Below are 8,120 nucleotides of genomic sequence, written 5' to 3' on the forward strand. Positions count from 1 at the left end.
AATAGATATTCCAAAGAGGCAGCACAGGCATAATGGGCCGAATGACTTCTATCTGTGCTGTATCATTCCATAAAACTGTAAATATTCAGTATCAGGGAATGGAGAGAGAGAGGAACCAGTGGCTGTGGGGTTGAACCCAGTCAGTCTCAACATCTTCACGGGAGGAGGGGGAGGAGGGGAGGAGAGGGGAGGAGGGGAGGGAGAGGAGGAGGAGGGGAGGGGAGGAGGGGAGGGGGATGGAGAAGAGGAGGAGGGGAGGGGGAGGAGGGGAGGGAGAGGAGGAGGAGGGGAGGGAGAGGAGGAGGAGGGGAGGCGGAGGGGGAGGAGGGGAGGCGGAGGGGGAGGAGGGGAGGAGGAGGGGAGGCGGAGGGGGAGGAGGGCAGGCGGAGGGGGAGGAGGGGAGGGCGAGGAGGGACAGTGAGAAAAACTTTAAAAGTTCAGTGTTTTCTCAGAGGAGAGCAGTGATTTAAATCGATTCGAGAAGCAGAGAATGGCTGAGCACCCATCCAGTAGGATTTATCTGTGATTTTTAAAATTAACTTATCTTAATTGGGAAACAATTATTTTCTATTCCCTGTTTGGTGTTTCAATGGCGCTGCGGTTACCCAACATTCCTTGCGGATGTGAATGCGCCCTATGCACTCTACAGGAGCCAACTGCGCAGGCGCAGTACTGGAGCATGCGCATTGTCACTTCGATCAGAGCAGAATGAGTTTTGGTGACGCTTTTTTCAGTGGGTGAGAGTCGCGGGGCCGAGGGAGGAATGGAGCCGGGGGTCGGGGTCAGGGGGCTTCATAAATACCTGGTGTAGGCCGCAAGACCGGAATAAGATCTTGCAGGACCCGCGTTTGCAGCTCCGGGGATTTTTCCCGGGAAACAGGCCCAGGTTAACGGCCGCCATGTTGGTTCAGCCGGGAGTCGAGCAAAGGGAGTGGGCGGGGCTTCAGGGTTCCGGTGACCAGGAGAGAAAATAATTGACTCATTGATTTAATTTTCGCTCTGCACAGAGGAGCTGGCCTGGCCTCATGGTCACCATCTTTACAGGGGCAATGTGCTGCGGGTGCATGCGTGGCCATCCTGGGTCAGGCAGCAGGATGCCTGATGCCTGTATTTCCAATACAGAGATTTTAGTGCTATGCTGTGGTTCTTTACTGTGGATCTGAATCCATGTCTATGTTGTGAATTTCTATCTTTGCCTGATCGGGATGGATTTTGGAAACTCCTTTTACAGTGGTTTGGAGGAGGGTTTGAAGACAGAAAACTCAAATCAAGAGAAATATTTGTCTCTTCTGAACTTCTATTCTTTTACAGAGGGTTAGAAGATATGAAGATTGCCAGATTTTTCTCTGACTCCAATGCTCCCGAAATCGTTCCAGCTGCAGGCTCCAGCAGATTTTAAATGTCAAAACAGTGAAATTGTTTCAGAGGTGAGTATTTTTGAACATTGATTTACAATACAGAAATTTTAATGCTGTGCTGTGGTTCCATGGCTCCGGGGCTGGTGTGGTTCTTTACTGTGGATCTGAATCCATGTCTGTCCATTGCTCTGTTTGAGCACTGCCCTCCCTAATCATCTCTGTATCATTGTCAAACTTCCTCCACCTCTAATAATGGGTGTATTTGAACCATATTTGGTATTTAACTGTGATTTCCACCAACTGTTTCTAAATGAGGTTTCCGCTGCTGCCCATCCCCCGGCCATTCACTCCGATTTACCAGCTTTATCTTTCTATGGTCAGGAATTGTTTTTCTTTCATTCGAGATCATTTCCCTTCCACTTCTGAGTTTATATTGACCATCAATTTCTGTTCCGTTTTCATCCTGGGAGTGACGGAGCTTGAAGTCTGGACAACTGAAAGAGCAGCCATCAATAGCAGAATGATTAAAATTGAGAATCCTTTTAAATGCCCTCTGAATGATGGCAGTTAGGGGTGGGCAATAAATGCTGGCCTAGCCAATGGCGCCCACATCCCATGATCAAATAAGAACACTGGAATTGGATGAGAGCAGAGCTCTCAGAGGGTTGTGTCGCTGGAGGATATTACAGAGATCGGGATGATCCCAGCCATGGAAGGATTTTAAATCAAGAATGACAGCTTTCAAATTTTTGTGCTTCTTGGACAGGAGCCTTTGTAGGTCAGTGAGCACAGGGGTGATGGGTGAACACGATTTGGTGTGAATGAGGACATGGGCAGAAGAGTGTTGATGACCTCAAAATTACAGGGAGGTTGAATGTGGGAAGTTGCCCGGGAGTGTGTTAGGGTAGTTAAGTCAAGAGGGAACAAAGGAATTGTTGAGAGTTTCAGCAACAGAGGAGCTGAGACTGGGGTGGAGTTGGGCGATGTTACTGAGATGGAAATAGGCAGCTTTGGTGATGATGCAGATATGTGGTTAGAAGCACATCTCAGGGTGAAATATTTCACCAAAGCTGTAAAAAGTCTGGTTCAACTCCAATTGTTAAGGAGAGGGATGGACTGGGTTGCTAGGGAGTGGAGGTTGTGCGGGGACTGAAGAATATGGCCTCCCTCTTCCCAATATTTAGCTAGAAGAAATTTCCATTCATCCAGTACTGGATGTCAGCCAAGTCAGAGTGATGTGTGACTTAGAGGTGATGGTGTACACCTGCTACTCTGGTCCTTCTAGGTAGAGGAGTTTGGTGGTTTGGGATGTTCTGTCAAAGTTCTGGTTAAGTTGTAGGTAAATATAACCCCTCGACTTCATCTCCTGCCTCTCCCATCTCTATCTCTCTCTCTCTCTCCTTCCAAAGGGTCTTGTATAGAGCCAGTCTGGGTGGCAGATCCCCTTCACTGAAGGACATTTGTGAACCAGTTGGGATTTTATGACAGCCCAGCAGTTTTCATGGTCACTTTCTCCTGGTGCTGGCACTGCAAATTACCAGATTCATTCAGCTGCATTTCACAACCTGCTTTTGTATTTTTTCTGATTCTCTCTCTCTCCCTTTTTTCTGTTTTTAATCAATTTCACAAGGTATTGGAATGGAGGCTTTGCATTCAGAAACTCACACCCAACATCATATCAGGATCTGATGAAGCCGCCTAATTTATTCTAACCTGCGCATAATTGGAGTTTGAACATGGAAGGAAATAGCACCATTCATAGTGGGGAGAAACCGTTCACGGGTTCTGTGTGTGGACAAGGCTTCAGCCAATCACCTGGGCTGTCAAAACAAAAACACTGCCACACCGGGGAGAAACTGTGGAAATGCGGGGACTATGGGAAGGGATTCAGTTACCCATCCAGGCTGGAAACTCATCAGCGCAGTCACACCAGGGAGAGGCTGTTCACCTGCTCCATGTGTGAGAAGGGATTCACTAAGTCTTCACACCTGTCGACTCACAAGCGAGTTCACACTGGGGAGAGGCTGTTCCCCTGCTCTGACTGTGGGAAGGAATTCACTCAGTTATCCACTTTGCTGACACATCAGCGAGTTCACACTGGAGAGAGGCCATTCACCTGCTCCAACTGTGGGAAGAGATTCACTCAGTCATCAAATTTGTTGAAACACCAGCGAGTCCACACTGACACGAGACCTTTTCAATGCCCAGAGTGTGGGAAGTGTTATAAAAATTCCAGTGGACTGTTGTACCATCAACGTGTTCACACTGACGAGAGACCATTCAGGTGCTCTCACTGTAGGACTGGGTTCAAACGATCATCTATGCTCACTGTACACCAGCGAATTCACACTGGGGAGAAACCGTTCACCTGCTCAGAGTGTGAGAAGGGAATTCACTCAGTCATCCCACTTGCTGAAGCACCAGCAGGTTCACAAGTAACTACAGTGATTGGATTTTGCTGCTAATTACATCCAGGACTGAACCCTGTTTATTGGGGTCTGTTTCTGCGGATGTTAATAAACTCCAGACCAGTTATAGGTGGTGATATTCTGGATAAAGTCAAATAAATCAGCCTTCTGTTAAACACAGTGCATCGGGTCATTTTAATATCTCTGACACAAGTTAGTTCCTTTTGAAGTGCTCTCCCTTTTCTTTTCCATCCTCATCTCATGGAGCTTCTTTGTCACTAAGATTGAGATAATCCGATCAGCTGCCTCTGCTGCTTCCATCTCTTCCATTAGTCCACTGGCACAAATGGTAACTAGAGTTTCCCCCTTGTCTGAGCCTTGAACCTGCTTCATGTATCCAATGACATGATGGATCCAATGGCCTCATTCTGGACTATAAATATTTCTATGCCTCATTGTTGCAATGTTTAAAAACAAAACTTCCTTTGTTGATCTGTGGATTCGTTCAATGAGATGTTTGTAAAAGGTAATGGTGGAGAAATATTGAGAGTTTTCAGTGTGGGACAGAAGTGAAATGGATAAATGGAGAAGCAACACATTTCCAATCAGAGTAGAAATAGATGACAGATACAGAATGGCTCTTCCACCTTGTGTTTCTTCACTATCTCCATTACTATCACTTTTTCCTTGGATCACCATCCTTTTGTTATTTAATCTCTCCTGCCTTCCACGAAATCATAAACCTTCTCTTCAGTTCTTTCCCCTCCCCCTTTCCCTGTCCGTGAACTTTCTCAAAATCAATAACATCTCTAACTTTTTTCTGGTTCTATGAAAGTTCAGCGATCTGAACCATTAAGTGTTTCACTGTCCACAGACTTGGTTTGACCACAGAGTATTCCCAGCATTTCCTGTTTGTGAAATAGAATGAGAGATTTATGGCCTCTGTCTGGACTTTATGACACTGATATCTGTAGTGTCGTGGTTATCACATTATCTTTCCACACAAAAGCCGCTGATGACCTTTTATCCAACCAGAAGAATTTAGAGATTTAATAGTTTACAAGGCAAGTACAGAGTCAGGAAAAATAGAGGTGGAGAGGAGGAAGGAACAAACAGTCTCATGATAGCATTGAAGGCTAGAGTGATTAAATGACAAAGGGAATGATGATTCAAAGCAAAATTGGGTGATAAGGAGACAAGTAAATAAACTAATGGGACAAGTGAAGAAACAATAGACTGGTCCAGAGGAGGTATAAATGGAAACAGCAGAACCAATACCAGCACCTACTCTCGGAAAAGATAGGAGTGGTGGTGATGATCTGAAATTGGTGAAATGAATGTGGAGTCGGGAAGGTTGTAAAGTGCCTGATCAAAGATGAGCTGCTGTTCCTTGAGTTTCCATTGAGCTTCATTGGAACAGCACAAGAAGCTGAGGAGAGAGAGGTCAGAGTGAGGTGGAGAATTAAAAGGGTAAAAGACCAAAAGCTCAGGATCACATTTGCAGATGGAATGATGATGTTTTGCAAGGCAATCACCCAATCTGGATTTAGTCTCTTCAATTTAGAGAAGACCAAATTGTGAGGGGTGAATACAAAACAGCGAATTGCAAGGAGTACAAGTAAATCACTGAGTCACTTGGAAAGTGTGTTTGTGGCCCAGGAACATGGGAAGGCAGGAGGTGAAAGGGCAGGTGCTGCATCTGCGGTGCTCACATGGAAATAATTCACAGTGATGTTCATAAGAACACAAGAAATAGGAGCAGGGATATACTATACGGCTTTTGAGCCTGCTCCATCATTAAATGATCTTACACCTCAACTCCAGTTTCCTGCCCTATTCCCAAATCCATTGATTCCCCTAGTATCCAAATATTCTTGGATTTCCATCTTGGAATATATTCAAGACAAAAAGTAATCGATTCAAGTCAAGTTTTAATCTAGAAAATGCAGAGAGGAGGCAGACACAGTTTGAAATTCTGTCCTCTTGCTCTTGTCAATCTTATGAATGGAACTGTATCCTGGCCTGGTGTCACTGCACTGAAATCCAGTCATTCTCCAACATGTTATGTTTAATGTCGCATTGGTGGATAAAGAGTGAAGATTGCCCGGCCTTCATCGTAAGGTCAAGAGACAACTTTGCAGATGCTCCATAGTGTTACAGACCAGCTGCTTGGAGGTGATGACATAGTGGTATTGTCACTGGACTAGTAATCCAGAGACCCAGGGTAAGGCTCTGGGGACCCAGGTTTGAACCCCACGATGGCAGATAGTGGAATTTGAATTCAATTGGAATTGGAATTAAAAGCTTAATGATTACCATGAAACCATTCTCGATTGTTGTAAAAACCCATCTGATTCACTCATGCCCTTTAAGAAGGTAATCTGCCGCCCTGACCTGGTGTGGCCTACATGTGACTCCAGACCCACAACAATGTGGTTTACTCTTAAATGCTCTTAACAAGGGCAATTAAGGATGGTTAATAAATGCTGGCCCACATCCCATTAACGAATAAAAAAAATTCAGCTAATGGGATAATGTCTGAAATGGAGGATGGTGAATAATAGCTGGAAACACAGACCTCTCTCCCACTGCAGTACTGCTCCTTCCAGTATGCAGGCATTTGGTTGGCAAAAGATTGTTTGCCAGCTGAATGTGGAAATAACACAGCAGCACAGTCACACTGGAGATTTACTGAAGGGATTTACTCAGTTTCCCCACGTGCCAATGTTCCAGCTTTAAAGGTTCAAAGGATTTGATCCACCATCAGTGCATTCTTAATGCAGTTTAAGTGTTCCATGGATGGGAAAAAAAATCACTTCTTCGTCCCATCTGCTGAGGCTCCTAACTGGAGGGAGTTAAGTTCGCACCTAACTATAAAGGTTTGCTCAGTTGTTTAATACAGCCAGGACTGAACTCTTGCTAGAGGGCAGTGCACGTTGGTTGCTGTAGCAATGGATTTTATGGCTTGGTCGTTTGGCTCCAATTGTAATCGGGTCACAAAATAAAATTTTCGACTCAATAATATCACGCTGTAATATGGCAGGGACCTTACCCAGAATTCGCAGCGGGTCAGAATGTGCCCTATTTTCACTGCAGGAACTCCCCACGCAGGCGCATTGCCGGGCAGTGAGTGGAGCCGGCGCAGTGCGGGGCAGTGACTGGCGCATGCGCAGTTGGGACTGTTCCCGGGGACAGACGGAAGGGCTGGAGGCGGCGCGTGCTGCAGAGTATTGGAGCCGCTGGCTGTGGGAGGAATAGAGCCAGCGGACTGGGCAGGGAGCTTCCAGAAACACCCGCTGGAGGCCTGCAGCCCCGAATAAGGAGCTCCCGGTCCGATCTGCGGGACATCCCCACGGTGACAGAAGCATTAAATTTGCCCCCACATTCAATGCAGGATCGAAGTGAACCCAGGCAGAGGAGAGGGAGGGAGAAAACTGGGAGTGGAGGAAAGAAATGGTGGAGATGGTGAGATGGGTTTGGATTTCAGCCCAGGGAGGAGGGAGAGTGTGTGGGACGGGGATTTACAGCTTTGGGGGAACAAGAGAGGACGAAATGTTGCATAGAAACGAGAATTGTCTGTTCTGAATTTCTGTCCTGTATTTACAGTGATGACCCAAGTGCTAAATTACAAGGTGAGATGACATAAAACAGCCACAGAATCATAATGGCACAGAGGAGGCTATTCGGCCCATTGTGTCCATACATTGAGGTGGGAGAGTGTGCGGGAAAGGGATTTGCACCTTTGAGGGATCAAGAAAAAATATTCCATAGATATTAGTTTATTTGATAAATTTATATCCTGACTGACATAACTTTTGTAATCTCCTTTTACAGGCTTTTTGAAGGGGACAATTTACAGACACGAAACTCAAAACAAACATGACGTCACAATCTGACAGAGTCACTCGATTCATCAGGACCTGAATATCATCAGCCTTTGAATGTGGAAGGAGTGATGTTTGTCTGTTCTGTCTAAGGGAAAATATTTCAAACATCAGCGTGACTGGAAGAACACCGAGACACATACATCCCGAGTGAGCCTGTCCCAGTGCACTGACTGTGGAAAGAGCTTTCACCAGTTACACAGCCTGAAAAAGCATCACAGCATTCACAGTGGGGAGAAATTTTACATGTGTTGTGCGTGTGGATGAGTGTGTTCAGCTGATCATCCAACCTGAAGAATCACAAGGACGTCCACAGCATGGAGAAACCATGCAAATGCGGACACTGTGGGAAGGGAGTCACTTGCCCAACTAAGCTGAAAAGTCATCAACACACTCATACTGAGGAGAGGCCATTCACTTGCTCCAAGCGTGGGAAGGGATTCACTCAGTCCTCTGCCCTCCAGTCACAC

The 8,120-nt window shown here is 46.0% G+C and overlaps 1 long non-coding RNA gene across 1 annotated transcript; it reads left to right on the forward strand.

The window, feature by feature from the left end:
- Positions 1-662: 662 nt before the first annotated feature.
- On the forward strand, positions 663-7,872 carry LOC144697604 (uncharacterized). The gene is made up of 3 exons (XR_013580401.1): positions 663-737; positions 1,312-1,427; positions 7,666-7,872. It is a non-coding gene; the product is annotated as an uncharacterized LOC144697604 (long non-coding RNA).
- Positions 7,873-8,120: the final 248 nt, after the last annotated feature.

Source organism: Cetorhinus maximus, chromosome 23 (genome assembly GCF_964194155.1).
Source record: "Cetorhinus maximus chromosome 23, sCetMax3.hap1.1, whole genome shotgun sequence".
Taxonomy (NCBI): domain Eukaryota; kingdom Metazoa; phylum Chordata; class Chondrichthyes; order Lamniformes; family Cetorhinidae; genus Cetorhinus; species Cetorhinus maximus.